The sequence below is a fragment of the Armigeres subalbatus genome, chromosome 2 (genome assembly GCF_024139115.2).
Source record: "Armigeres subalbatus isolate Guangzhou_Male chromosome 2, GZ_Asu_2, whole genome shotgun sequence".
NCBI lineage: Eukaryota > Metazoa > Arthropoda > Insecta > Diptera > Culicidae > Armigeres > Armigeres subalbatus.
In genome coordinates, this window is record NC_085140.1 from 301,284,236 (window position 1) to 301,299,129 (window position 14,894).

The 14,894-nt window shown below is 37.5% G+C and overlaps 1 protein-coding gene across 2 annotated transcripts in view; it reads left to right on the forward strand.

Annotated features, from left to right (window-relative positions):
- The first annotated feature begins 1,977 nt into the window (after nucleotides 1-1,977).
- Nucleotides 1,978-14,894, forward strand: part of LOC134212494 (homeobox protein 2) — a 477,571-nt gene continuing 464,654 nt past the window's right edge. Inside the window, exon 1 of one of the 2 annotated variants that reach the window (XM_062690426.1) lies at nucleotides 1,978-3,072. The gene's annotated coding sequence lies outside the window, so the exon portion shown is untranslated. The remainder of the gene's footprint in view (nucleotides 3,073-14,894) is intronic. The other variant, XM_062690425.1, reaches the window with a different exon arrangement.

The window sequence follows — 14,894 nt, forward strand, 5'->3', positions numbered from 1 at the left end:
AGTGCCGGACACATAAGCCATTTGACAAAAAAACTCGCAATCCGGATTATGTTTCCTTTTATATCTTATACATAAAATATGGCCATTGATTATTCATACAAGCTATATTTGATCACTTGAACACGTTTTACGACTATGAATTTTGGAGAAAAATTTCACGGTACAGAAAAATGTCTCCTAGTACCGGCCACTATTGCATCAAATGTTCAAATATTGTTGAAATGTGACTAAGTTCCTGTTACATGAGTAAAGACATCATTCAGAATAATCATATTTTGCTTCAAGCTGTAAATGTTAAAAATTGTTAGTAGAGCTTATTTGACTCTTCAGCTAAATTTTTTACATCCTGATCCAAATTCTCACCTTTTGAACGTCTTCTTCAATTTTTGTTTCTGCTAATTTCTGTGGGTTTCTCAGCAAGAAGAAACAATTGAATTGAAGCAAGTGTAACAAAACAGGTGTAAAAAATGGCTATGAAAAATCTCAATGTCCGAACACCAGAATTACATGGTACATCTAACAAATCATCATTATTATTTAAAATATGGCTAATATGGACCAATTTGGACCATCTTTACATACCATCTTTACTTTACATTACAAATGCATTAGATTGATTTTAATATTGTTGGTTCAAACCTTCTAAAATAAAGCGAAACATCAAAATTTTAAGCATTTTTATTCAATTTCAAATTTTGTACAAAGCTTGCCACATGAAGATCTGATATCCCATGCCGTTAAAAGCCGTTTCAATAGCTTCCTTTTGTACTTAATAAGCTGAAGGAGGGAGCTCTGCAAGTGACCTTTTAAGAAGTGTCCAGTATTGGGAGGTGTCATGCGCTGGGGGATCTCCCCCTAAATAGTTAATGAGCCGCCTCACGTAAAGATCTTTCACATACGGGGCGATTTCCATACAAACTTCAAACTGCTCGTACTCAGTTAAATTACAACCAAATCAGTTGAAAATTTAGGAGGTTCATCAAAACAGCAAATGTTATCGTTCAAGCATAGGGGAGCAAAAAAGTCAAAATTCCAATCACTCTAAGTTCTAAGCAAGTTAACTATTATCTTATGATCTACTTTACGTAGTTTACGTCGGGCGGTCGTATATAACCCTTCTGATTTTTCTCCCTTAACTATGAGCTCGGATCCTCTGGCTGTATGGCTGATGATGTCGCTAATATCCAATGAATGTGCCTAAAATAAACAAAATTGAAAGGGCATTTTTGATAAGTTCCTAGAAGGTTTATGTTTTGAATGTTACATTTCTAGTATTACATAGAAGAATAAATCATTATTTTGTTCAAAGTTCAAACAATTGATTACTTTTTTTGCTATGAAAAACTCGCTTTAGGAATGGACGAAAAAAGTCACTTTCTGCTCTACAAAATACAATAACCTTTATCATAAAAAGAGTTATAATAATATTATCATCGTTACATCAATAATTTACCGCAAACAGCATAAAATTTTAATTTAAACTTTACCAAATTTAATTGGCTTATTTACATTTTATGTTCCCGCAAACGAACAAATGCGTTGCCTCAGAGCCAATACCTAAATCTTATTCGAATTTTTCGTCTTTAACGAAAGTTATGTACTATTCGATTATATTCCATTCTGAATAAGTAGATATGCATGTTAAATGCAACAAAATCACAGAAAAATCACAATCGAATGGAATTAGCTCAATTTTCGCCTACTATCCAATGAACCCGAACGACTGCAGGACCACCAACCTTCCAGCGCTAGCAAATCCACCAGAACTACGCACATTTCGCCCGTTCCGAACCAAAATGAACCACTTGTTTACATTCTACTTCGGCACTCGTGTCTGCACTCGTGCTAGCCGAAGTTCACCCGACTGGTTGTTGCACTTTCCATCGTCGGCGCCTTCGGGTCGCGCTTATCGTTCGTTCGTTTCGGCCTCCTAGCGGCAGGCACCGCCACGAGATGCACTTCCATGTCCAGACAGACCGAGACCATCAGATGCTTTTATGCTGCCAGCGTTGGTTGGGTTCAAAACAAGCTCTCCGGCAGTGGACGCTCAGTTGTGTTCAACTCGTACCAGTGTGCAGTCAGCTACGTCCACGCTCTTTGTGCCGTCTGTCGAGATTGGTGGTTCTCCGTTGTGAGTGATGTGTTGATGGTTGATGTCATCAGGTAGTGTGTGAAGAAGCGTGGCGAAGAAATGCGCTCCAGCTATAGTGCAGCATTGTGTACGCTCCGGAAGGTGTTCTGTTTGGGTGAATGTGTTATCAGTTGGGAGGAAATCTCTTCCATCGCTGTTGACTGTGATGCGATGTAATCTGATTGGGCAATCGCCAGTCGTGACTCAAGGGAAGACCTCGCCGCGCTTAAAGACTGTGTGCGTGCATATCATTTTGGGTACATTCCGATACTTTCCGTTTTGAGACGAATGAATGTGGCGTGAAGAAAATCTCGAAGAACAAAAATGAAAAAAGGGAAAAAAGTGCATTCGAGTGAGAAGAGGAATCAAGTGCGAAGCAAAACCTTAAAGAAGTGATTCGAAAAGAATCTCCTTCGCGGAAAGATCACAAGTGGCTATAGAAAAGATTCAACCCGTTGTTTGAGGAAAGATGCTTCCATTAGTGCGTTGATGTGACGAGTTTGTACAATTTTCGATGGTTTGCTAAGTGGAAAGCTGACCTCCACTTAGGTGTCGTCTAGTGGTGTGCTCTTCGTCAAAGTGTTCAAATCGTACATTCCAACAGTAGTTTGAAGTGTTTGGTAATTCACGTACTGTCGGAAGAGATCGATCACTGATAATTGATTGATTGCCACTATAAATGCTGGTTGCCCGTAGAAAGAAGGCGATGGTTCGTGATTCGATCGGGAAGAATATGTGCTTGCCTGGTGAACAAAAGTAACTGGCTGATGTTTGCGTGTTGGCGGTATTTCGTTATATCAGTTTCAATTCAATAACAGTTCTGGGGTCGTGAAAGAATTTGGAATTTGAATCGAAGCCAGTTTGATGTAAGCTTGAAGATCGTGTGAAAACAAACAGCGAATAATTCGGTCATTTGTGTTTCTTACATAACGACATATTAGGTAAGTTATGTAGGTACATACAATAAATTAAATCAGTAAAATTATTATTTTATTTAACCCAAGAGTTCAATATTATAAATATTTCCTCGCTTATCATTTTTTTTCAATTTCACATATTATATAATTATTAATGTATAATAATTTACACTTGTCGAGGTGTTGTCGATTCAACTTTCTGATATACCGTCGTTCGGGGTGACACTGGGGGGGGTAAGATTGGGCCAAAAACGAAAAATGTTTCAACTCCTAATATCTCAGAAACTGTTACGAATTTTGATCAAAACTTCAAACGGTTCAAAATTATAGTAAAATTCACGTCTAGGAAATCACAAAACAAATTCTAAGAACTAATTGTGCTCGTACCATAATGCTTGGAATTTGAATGTAAAACTATTGATCGAATGAATTCGTATTAAAATAGTGTCAGTAATGCCCCACAAATCTATTACATAACTAGTTTTTAGATCGATGGATACCTGGTTATCATGTTACGATAATCTGTTGTTGTTTTATCGAATTTTATGAATATTTAGGGGAAGTGGGGGTAGCACGCCCATAGGGGTTAAAACGCGCCACCCCTGAATAAGGTTAAATATCCCCATTTTGATTATTTTCAATAGTCTATACGATAAAGCAATGAAAAATATTGCCATTGGATACATATATTTCATGATTTTTCTCTATTTATACATGAAAAACTCGAAAAAACGATTTTTGCGTGTTTTGATGCAATTCTAGTTCGGTGGAATTTAGTCTTTCTTTCGCTGTTATACATTGATAAATTAATAATTGAGCCATGAGCCATGCTGCTTACTCGTGTTCTTTATGTTCCACACGAAATCGTCGTCAAAAATGGTTTTAAAACGATTTTATGGGCCTTCAAACTTCTGAGGTCGGTGTGGGGCATTACGCCCATGCTCATTTCGTATGACCGAAACAGCTGAAACATTCGGTTAATTGCCTTAATGTAGGCAATTAAAATGAAAATCAGTACGATAAGCACATGCGCGTTTTAACCCATCCACTGGCGCATCTCACCCCGCATGGTTTTTTTTCGGGTGCTTTTTAAAAATCAAATTTCTGTGCAATAAAATGGACAATTAGATATCTGTTATCGGTAGTCAGTCGCAGATATGCTGTTCTTCAGTATGCGCTGATGAAAACTGGCTGAAATGGTGGTTTTCATTGATAAAAATGGCATTTTCCTTAACGTACCCCCAGTTCCCCTATATAGCGGTTCTGGTTTTTCGTAGCATCGAGCAATGCACGCTAAAAAGGGGTGAGATTGGGCCAAGCCTATGGTTGATTTGCCATACATAGTTGGTAAGAGCCTTAATGTAGGCAATTATTTTTAATTAACGATTGAATCGTTGCATCGTCACTGCTGAACTTTATTGTACTTGGCCCAATGTCACCCCCTGTGAGGGGTGATACTAGTCAACAGTGTTTTACTCCCTTCAACCATTCTCAGTGTACTTGAAAGATTTTTCTTCGCTGAATTCAGTCATGTAGGGTAAAATGCCCAATAGTGGACCCCTTAGTAGCGAAATTTTGCTCTTTTTGTCAAAAGGAGTAGAAATTTTCAACATATTACTTCTGCTTGACATATAATACCAAGTTCTGCATCTCCTCTCCACGATACATGCATAAAACACTCAAATACACGACGTTATTCTTTGAAATTAACATTTTAAAGTCTGATTGAATTCGCCCTATAGGAATTTGCTTCCCTATAGTCGACAGTTCATTTGATTTTTATGTTCCATTTCGGGACGTTCTTCTTCTCTATTATGGACCCCCCAAAATATTCCTATAATGGACACTCTCGTGTTTATTTTTTTATAGAATTGTGAAAAATCATCTAATTTCACTTTCCATAGCATTTCCAATGCATGTAATGAAATCATAGGATTGTAAGGTAGGTTCTCTCGATGGAATTTCATAGCAAAATGTTTACATTGTGCTGTAATAATGCAAAAATGGATAGAGGGTCCACTATTGGTTGGAGGTCCACTATTGGGTACTTTACCCTATTCAGATTTTTTGTAACACGTCCAGTTTTTGAGAAAAACGGGTTTAAATTCACAGAACTACGGAACTTATGGGAATTTGGTTTCTCTGTTCTGTAAAGCTGGTTTTCGGTTATAACTTTTTAAAAGAGGTTTGAATTATATTGACGAAATCGTACAAAATCTAAATAAGTTGTTGAATTTTATTTGACACGTTCATTTGTTGTGAAAAACGGAATTTATTTCACAAAATACGTATTTTCAAAGAAATTTGGTTTCTCTCCTCTGCAAAGCTGAATTTCGGCTCCTTACTTTTAGAATAAAGTTTGAATTTGGTGAAATGGGTCTTGTAGAATGCATTTGGGTTGTTGGATTTCATTTGGCTAGTTCATTTGTTGTGAAAAACGGAATTTAATTCACAAAAGTACGTCTTTTCATAGAAATTTGTTTTCTCTCCTCTACAAAGCTGAATTTCGGCTCCTCATTTTTAGAATAAAGTATGAATTTTGTAGAATGGGCCTTGTAGAATACATGTGGGTTGTTGGATTTCATTTGGCACGTTCATTTGTTGTGAAAAACGGAATTTAATTCATAAAAGTAGGGGGAATGACGGCTTTGGCAGGTTTTGTTCTATTATTGGCAGGGGGGTTTTTAATGACTGATTTTGCTCAAATTTGGCCTAAACATTCTTTGCATATCAAAAAATATTGTGGCCAAATTTCATAAAATTCGGTCAACAAATACCCCCCTGGCAATAATAGAACAAAACCTGTCAAAGCCGTATGTTCCCCTACGTCTTTTCATAGAAATTTAGTATCTCTCCTCTGCAAAGCTGAATTTCGACTCCTCACTTTCAGAATAAAGTTTGAATTTTGTAGAATGGGCCTTGTAGAATGCATGCGGGTTGCTGGATTTCATTTGGCGCGTTCATTTGTTGTGAAAAACGGAATTTAATTCACAAAAGTACGTCTTTCCATAGAAATTTGGTTTCTCTCCTCTGCAAAACGGCTCCTCATTTTGAGAATAAAGTTTGAATTTTGTAGAATGGGCCTTGTATAATGCATGTGGGTTGCTGGGTAGACGGTAATGATATAATGAAAATAAACGAGAGAATGCAATTTTCAAATGACTGAATATTTAAAAAAAAATCTATTTCTGATCAAACTTAAATATTACTTTAAGATACACATTTTTCTGAAATTAATGCTGTAATATTTTTTCTCCAAATTGAGCCACGACAATTTTGAAATAAAAGTGGAATGGAACCCAATTTTAATCATCTTTAAGAGGTATTGATAAAATTTCGGCGAATAAAATTTCATTTGACAGAGGGCAAAGCCTAGTTGATCACTATTTAATTTGATGAGGATCGACCGTTGCGTTTAAAAGTTATGAAAAAGATGGTACATCGAACCATGTCAGCACCATATAAGATTGGTGTCTTTGCAAAATGCGAGAAAGCCAGTGTCCCATTTGGTGAATTTAGTTGGGGGTTTCGAAGAAATTTAAGAATATCGGTAATTCTTTCAGGAGTTCTTTTGGAAATTGTGCAAGTTGCTCGTCAAATCCATTACAACTGTGGAAAGGTGTATCCATCTACATAGAAAAGTTTATTTAAAAAAAGTTTTGTAGGTATTACATAAAGAATTTCTGAGAGAATTCCTGATGGAATTGTTAGAATTAATCTTAGAAGAATATTTGAAGGAACTTCCAGTAGAATTACCTAAGATAGACCTAAGAAGTTCCGAGGCAATTCCTGGGGAAAATTTCAAAGAAAAACCTGGTTTCATTTGTGGAGGTTTTTTCAAGGAATGCCTGGAGTAATTCTCGATCGAATTCTTGAAGGAGTTTCATGATAACTTACCGAAATAATTCCTGAATGTATTTCCTAGGGAATTATTTAAACCATTTATAATAAAAATTTATAGAAATTTTCGAAGGCACTTTTGCAGTGATTCCCTAGGAATTCTTGAGAATAGTCAAAACTAGTTTATTTACAACTATCCGGAATTTCACAGAAATTCCTGGATAATAATAGGATTTTCATTGTAAATTCTAATAGCTATTTGTTAGGATATTCAATTAAAAATTTCTTCGTAAATTCCTTTCAGGATATCTTCGCATAGGGTAAAGGATGTAGTTTGGATCACTCTTACGGAGTTTCTTATTTTGGACCACCAAGAGGAATTTGCACTCAGTGGTCCAAAATATGAGCCGTTGAACTGGTGGTCCAAAATACCTCCCTTACCCTATTCTTTTAGAAATTCATTTAAAGATTTAGTTGGAGAATCTTTTCAAGTTCTCTTTCGATTTTTCCTTCAAGAATTGAGTCGAATCTCCACAAGCAATTTCTTCGAAATTCTCCTTAGAAAACCCACCAGGAATTAATTTGGACATTCGTCCAGGGATTTCTTCAGAAAACCCTCCGGAAAGGCTTTTGTAATTTTTTTCAGAAATTCCTTTGGAACTTCCTCCAGGAAGTCCTTAGAAAATTCCTTCACTAAACCACACCAAATTCCTGTAGGAATAATCCCGCAAAGAATTCTAATTTGGAGGATTTTCTTAAGGAGTTTTCGAAGAAATTTCCAAAGCTTTTTGAGTGTTAAACTAATTCTCAATAAAAAAAACACCTAAACAACGGTTTAAAAAAATGAAGGAATTTAAAAACGAAATTTCCAAATATTTCTCGAAATAATTTCTGAAGCGATTCCCAAAAGAATTCTTAACCCTTGTGTGGCCGGCTGGGTACCTTTTTGGAATTCAATTCGCGATATCTAAATTAATTTTCATAGTAGGAGGTTGAAACTCTGTCATATCCACAATAGGGACACATAGGGACATGGTTTGTTATGAATGTGAGAGCAAAACTCCGCTAAATGGTCCTCCGGGAACTCCGGAATTTTCTGAGAAAAGGGCTAATTTTTAAATTCATCCTCGTAAACCGTACTGTTTCACAAAACGATTTATGCATCCAAATGAGACCAATATCATTTCAAGAACCGAACGTTGACCCCGGGAGGCCACTAAGTGGTGCTCCAGAAGCTCCGGAATAGCCGAAAAGGTAATCAATTCTAGAAACTCGCCCTAGTAGCTGTGTGCGATAAAAACAATTGGAGTATTATTCATTGACAACGTGTGGCCTTTAGGTGAGCATCTGGAAGCTTCGGAACTTTCGATGTTGTGCCAATTTTTAAGTCGTCCTAGAAAGTTGTGAGTTTTTAGAAATCGCTTGTTGAGAAATGTGAGAGCATAATTGATGCAATCTAAGCGGATAGCCACAATACATCCAATAATGCTGCGACTTTCAATAAATCGTTCGTTCACTTCAAGTGATGGAATAAAATGGGATAGTACGAAATCGTATTATGACAAGTGAAGACACTTCACTTGAAGCTCTAAACAACCTTTGACTGACGTCTGGTAGAGCTCCACAATTGTCTATCTTGGGTGATGTTCCACCAGTTTTCATAAACGTTTAGGGTTCCCAGGTCTGATTCCACAGCGTGCAGCAGCAAGCGTGTTCGTGGTCTTTAGCGAAGTCACTGGCCTCAATCCGGATCTCTGGTGAATATTGTTTTTGCTATTCTTTCTTCCGACATTCACACTGAGTGACCGGCCCACTGGAGTTTGCCGTATTTTATACGATTAACAATATTTTCTTCTTTATACACTTGATACAGCTCGTGATTCATACGTCTGCGCCACACATCTTTTTCTAGTTTTCCATCAAGAATTGTACGTAGCACTTTTCGCTCGAAAACATCAAAAGCTTTCCTGTCCGCCTCTTTTTACATCCTTACGAATCAGAGCAACTTTCGTTTCCAATATTCGAGGAAGCCCCTATTTGCAGCAGCAATAGAGGAGGAGGTTCGGTTGTGGGCACCGTTCGGTTATGGGCACCCCTATGTATCTTTTGACAGATAAGAGATGCTGTCATTCTGACAACCGTCATTTGTTTGCTATAATAGCATGATGTTTTGTGCTCAATATCAAACCGGATGGGCATCTCTACTTTGAACTAGAAACAAATAAATTTTTCGTACAAGAAAAACAACACGAAAGTTTTTTTTTGCCTTTTTCAAAGTGTCATAAATTAAAGGATTTAATTCAAAAAGTGAGTTCTAATGCGTATTTACACAGTAAATTTAATCTATTTTGAGGCCCAATGTCGATTGCTATCAAAATTTTTGCGCGATTTTTTTTTTCTTCTCGTTCCAAAAAGGCTGCGAAATTCGGTTGTGGGCACCTTTATTGGTTCGGTTATGGGCACCCTCATTTTATTGATAAATCATTCAAAATCGTTTTACTTGTCCCTTAACTTGTTTTTAATAGCGTTTTAAGGCAGTTTTTATAATTATTTTGACAAAATTGTTCGAAATAATGAGTTTATTTAATATTTTTGTTCTTTGGGCATGTCTAGTCATTATACACACACTTTTTGGAACAAAGCGTTGACCGATTTGCTTGCAACAAGTTGCATTCGACGGGGAATGCTTTCCCATTGTTTCCTATTGAAAATTGGTCAGATCGGACCACAATGGATCAAAATTTATGGCCAAAATATTATTTTTTGAAATGAACGAGAAAGGCACTATTGCCGCTAGGGTGATTTTTCAGGATTTTTTGACTGTGATACATACCAATAAAACGTAAATCAATGAAAAAGTTTCGTTTCGAAGTTTCGCCTAAAATTCTGCTAGTTTACAATAAATTTGAAAGCGCATCACTATGCTTCAATCTCTCCACGGTCACAAACGCGGTTGATACGTCGTCTGCAACCCGAATACTTTATTTCGAGTCATCAAGCGTTGCACGTATCATCGTAATCAGCTTCGCCGGAGAACCATGTTCAGACATTATTTACCACAGCTAATTTCTTTTCACTGAATCGTACGCTGCTTTGAAATCAATAGACAGATGGTGAGTCTGCAAGTTGTACTCCCGAAATTCATAAAGGATCATCTTCAGGCTGTACATCTCATCCGTCGTTGATGGGCCTTCACGGCCAGACAGGTAGATTTTAAAACTAGAACGAAGAAACTGATAAGACTAGCCAGTTTCTTCATCTACTGAGGGAGCGCATCTAGTTACAGATTTTTTTTCACACAGATTATCAGTGGATTCAGAATGCAAGTCAATGTAGAGAAGGGGGATGAAATGATGATGCAATCACTCGCCCACTGCAAGCCGAATATACCTCTGCACTTGCCACGAGTTCGTACGGATTTTATTGGAATTTCTGGGTCAGGGTTCGAGAGACAGAGGTCCGTCTTGGTTAACGAACTGCCAATGTTATAGATATAAAGCAACTGATGGAATTTCTAATTGGATGTAGGAAACGAGCTCTTTAGTTAATTTCAATAGTCAAGTTTATTGTTTATTGTTTATTGTTTGCTTTTAAATTCATCTGACAAAACATTGTCTTAATGAATAAAATCTTGTTGAAAAGTTGAAGGTATAGGAATAGAAATGGAAATGGTATGGAAGTCCATTTCCAGTTCTAGCGATTGCTAGAGATAAATATAAAGAAAGATACAAAGTAGGAGAATGGAACGGACCTTGGATTGAACCCACGACCTCCCGCGTATGAGGCAGAAGCAGTAGCCTTATGACTACCAAGCCCGCTCTCTTCTCCTTCTCTTTTTACTTTGTTACAAAGAAAATGTTCACGATTACGCAACTGTGGAAAACAAAATGTAAGAAATGACGATTGCTTCGGTATTTCCGGTATTTCAGTAGGACTTCTTGGTGGCCACTCGGGATCCATAAATGATATTCGCAATCTCGCGCTTAGAATCATAAGGGCGTAACTGTTTTGATCGATTTATCTTCGACGAGTTCATGGTTGTAATGAAGGATGATTGCATCTTCTGCCTGAAGTAAATATAAAATCGATGAAGAGAAATCGATCAATACAGTTACGCTCCTATGATTCTAAGCGCGAGCAAAGACTTCTGTACTGCTATTACAAACGATTTTCGAAAGTTTCTAGAACGAACTGCAATAATTGACCACTGCTCTGGATGTCCCTGCACTTCTGGAGCACCAGTTGGGGACCACCAGGTAGCCCTTGCATTAATTTTGCTTTCACAACAAATGACGTATTTAAATAATTAACTATTGCTTCGGATGATTCGGAGCTACCCAAAGATAACTTAGTGTCCATCTGGAATCAATTGATGGCCCTGGACATTACTTTACAACGGGTTGTATATAAAAAAAGGCGCAAATTTCTAGAACAAACTTTCGTAGTATCAGATGGAGGCCACCTAGTATCGAAGAGTAGTGCATGTATTGGTTTTTATGTGACAATGTTAAAACAAACGGTTTATGAAAAGTCACATCTGCCTAGAAGAATTTCTGGAATCGATCATATCTCCGAGTGTCTGGAATCTTATGGTGGGTCTCCGGCTGGTTACCCGGCGTCAAAGAGTGGTCCTTGCATTGATTTTGCACTCACATTGCTAGATAAATTGATTTAAAACAAAATGCGGCTCTTAAAATTTTTATGATCATTTCTGACTCCTCAGGGAACCTATTCCGGAATTGGCAATCCGGGGTGAACTTGTTTGATGAACCCAAATAGATCAGACATAAACGCTTGAGACAATTTCAAGAAGTTTGACACCCATAATGTTGGGGTTCCAATGAGAAATGTTTTTCGTCGAACCCGGCTCCCGGGGAACGTGTTCCAGAATGGCCACTCCGGAGTCAACTTGTCTGGTGAGCCTAGGATCATGAAGAACATACGCAAGAGGTAATTTCATGAAGTTTGATACCCATATTGTTGATGTTCCATTGCTCCAAATAAACAAATAAACAAATAAACTATATTCATGGCCACCTAGGACCCCTCGAGGAACCTGTTCTGGAATGGCCAATCGAAAGTCTGCACTTCTGATGGACCCAAATCGATAAAAATCAATCTAGTGATGAAATTTCAAGAAGTGTGATTGCCATATAGCTGATTAGCTACCGAAATCCACGATCAGTATCATTTATGCAGGACATGTTCCTGGAAATCTGGATTTTCCAGGCATTGAATTGACCGGATCGGTTCATCCTGACAACATATTTATAGAAATTCTGAATCGAATAAGCCCAAAATTGTTGAAATCGGTTGTAAATTTGCAGAGATGTAAGCATTTCAGTTTCGTGGGTACCCGGGTACCCTGCCGGCCTGTTAAGGGTGTTTTTTTGCCGGCCACACTACGGTTAAATGAAATTTAAAACAAATTTTCGAAGGTCTACAGGAATTTCTGAAAGAGTTGCGAAAAGAATTTCCGGAGGATGTCCGAAGGAATCTCTATAGGATATTCGGAAAGTATTCCTGGAGAAAGTTCTAAATAAATTCCAGAGGAAAATTTCGAAAGAATACCGAAAATATTTCCCTAGAGTTTTCAAAGAAATTTTTTGAGGAATTACTGGAAGAATTTCTATTAGAAATTCCTAGAAGAAATTCTAAAAAACACAAATCAAATTCCGAAGGACTTTTCTTAAATGGATTTCCGAATGTATTTTTAAAACAGTGTCCATAGGTCTTCCTATATAAATTCTTGAATGATTTTCCAGGGGTAATTTCTAAAGAAATCTTGAAGAAATTTTCAAAGGAATTCCTAAAAAAGTATTCAAATGAATTTCCGAAGCAATCCCTAAAGTAATTTCCAATGAAAAAATTTTGAAAGAATTTCCGAAGAAATCTATATACATAAAAATGAGTTTCTGTCTGTCTGACCCTTATAGACTCGGAAACTACTGAACCGATCGGCGTGAGAATTTGTATGCTGAGGTTTTTAGGGCCGGGAAAGGTTCTTAAGATGATTCGAGGCGAAACGAAGTTCGTTAGGTCTGCTTGTACCCAAATAAATTTGCAAGGGAATTCTTGGAGGAGTTCATAAGGGAAATTCTAAATTTATTCTTAGAACTCATTTTTCGAATATTCTGAGGAATATCTTGTGCAATTTAGGGGGGTCCGGTAGCGTAGTTGGCTACACGTTCGCCTTACAAGCGAATGGTCATGGGTTCGATTCCCAGCCCCTCCACCAAAACCTTCGTCAGTCGCCGGATGCGCAGCCTTATACGGTGGCGTATTGGGGAGCGCCCTTGCCGTTACGACTGCCTGATGACGACTGACAAATTGTTCTTCTCGGAGGCATTCCTCCAACGTACCCGGATAAATGGTAACCGAACAATGCGCAACGATCATTGAATTCACGACACGGACAAATGGACACAATGGACTCACGGTGAGATGGACCAGCAACGACAACAACAATGAATAATGGAAAATCTAAAAATAGATTCTGTGTGGATTCTGGCAGCAGAATACCACAGTAGATCACGGCACAGTAGCGGTTAAATAACACAGAGTGCCTACCAAATAAATAAAGGAATAAAAAAAAAAAATCTTGTGCAATTTCTAAATGAGTTTCTGGAATTATATCCGAAGTACTTTCCAATGAACTTATGTGCTGTGATGCGGCAATGTCCTAGTGGAGGATGGCCGATGTAAAAATATTCACAAATATTTCGGCGCACAGGTCTAGTTCAGTGGAGACCATCATGAAAACTCAATCAAAACTGAATTCATGATGATTACTTCATGATTTTGCAAAACAAGATCAATGGAGCTCATTTGAAGGGTTACTGGACAAGTTTTACATGTTCCGGAGTTTTTCGAAATAGTGCTCCTCCATGACCAGTTTTTTATCATTTATAAAGCCCTGCTTGCGACATCTCAAACTGCATGATTTTGCAAAACAAGATCATTGGAGTCAGTTTGAAGTATTTCTGTAAGAGTTGGACAAGTTAGTTAATAGCTATCCAAAATATACCTAAGGGTTTGCGATAACAAACTTTTTCCTAACAAAACGAAACGAAATTTTTATTAAATTGGCTTTACATTATGTACGCAATTCTGATTTCATTTTTCCAAAGTTAAATAACTGCTTTGCGGCCAATAGAGTTATAGTAACAGAAGAAGCAGTCTGTGATAAATCGTCGCGTTCCCGTTTACATTGGCGATAAAGCAATACCCCAGCATTTACGCCACTTTCAAAAGAGTTCATCGTGGAGTGTGTGCTCCCGAATCTGTTCAATTTTAAATCAGTTCAGTAAGTATATAAAAATAGGGTAAGACACCCAGAAATCGCTCTCACCTTAGTTTTCGCCCACCAATTTCAAAATCTTCAGCACATCTGTATATGGATGCCGTATGTAGAAGCTGCTATGGACAGTATGAGCCGATCACGCCCTTACAGTCAATCCAGGAAAAGAGTTTGACACTCATTATTATAAGAGATCGAGGAATGCTCTGCATCTCCGTGAGCGCCACGAGAAAGAAATCGTTGCTTAGTTGAAAGGGTAGTTCATGTGAAGCCACCTTGATAAGCAACTATATATTTGCTGTAAACGAAGTTATGTTGAAGACTTGAAGACGAAAACCGTGTTTCAAATCAATCAAACGCAAAGTCAATGCTTCGTTTAATAATAATGTTGCGCTTAAACCTGGTTTGAGGCCGCAGAGGTGAAGAAATCGGCCTTTAATAAGAAAGAGGCGCTCTAAAAAGACTTCAAAAGGGCCCTAGGAATCCACGCCTTTGCCTCTTTGATAAAGTTATACTGATTTGACTCATGTCTGATTACATTTATTTCACTTTTAAAAAATAGGATAGAATAGTTAAAGATACACAGATTGAACAAAACCTGTAAATTTCCGTTCAAGACGATTTAACAAATTGACCTCCGAGTTCAACAACATAAAGTTATAGGTTGATTTAAATTTACACGTGCTGTAATTTCGTAGTTCATAAT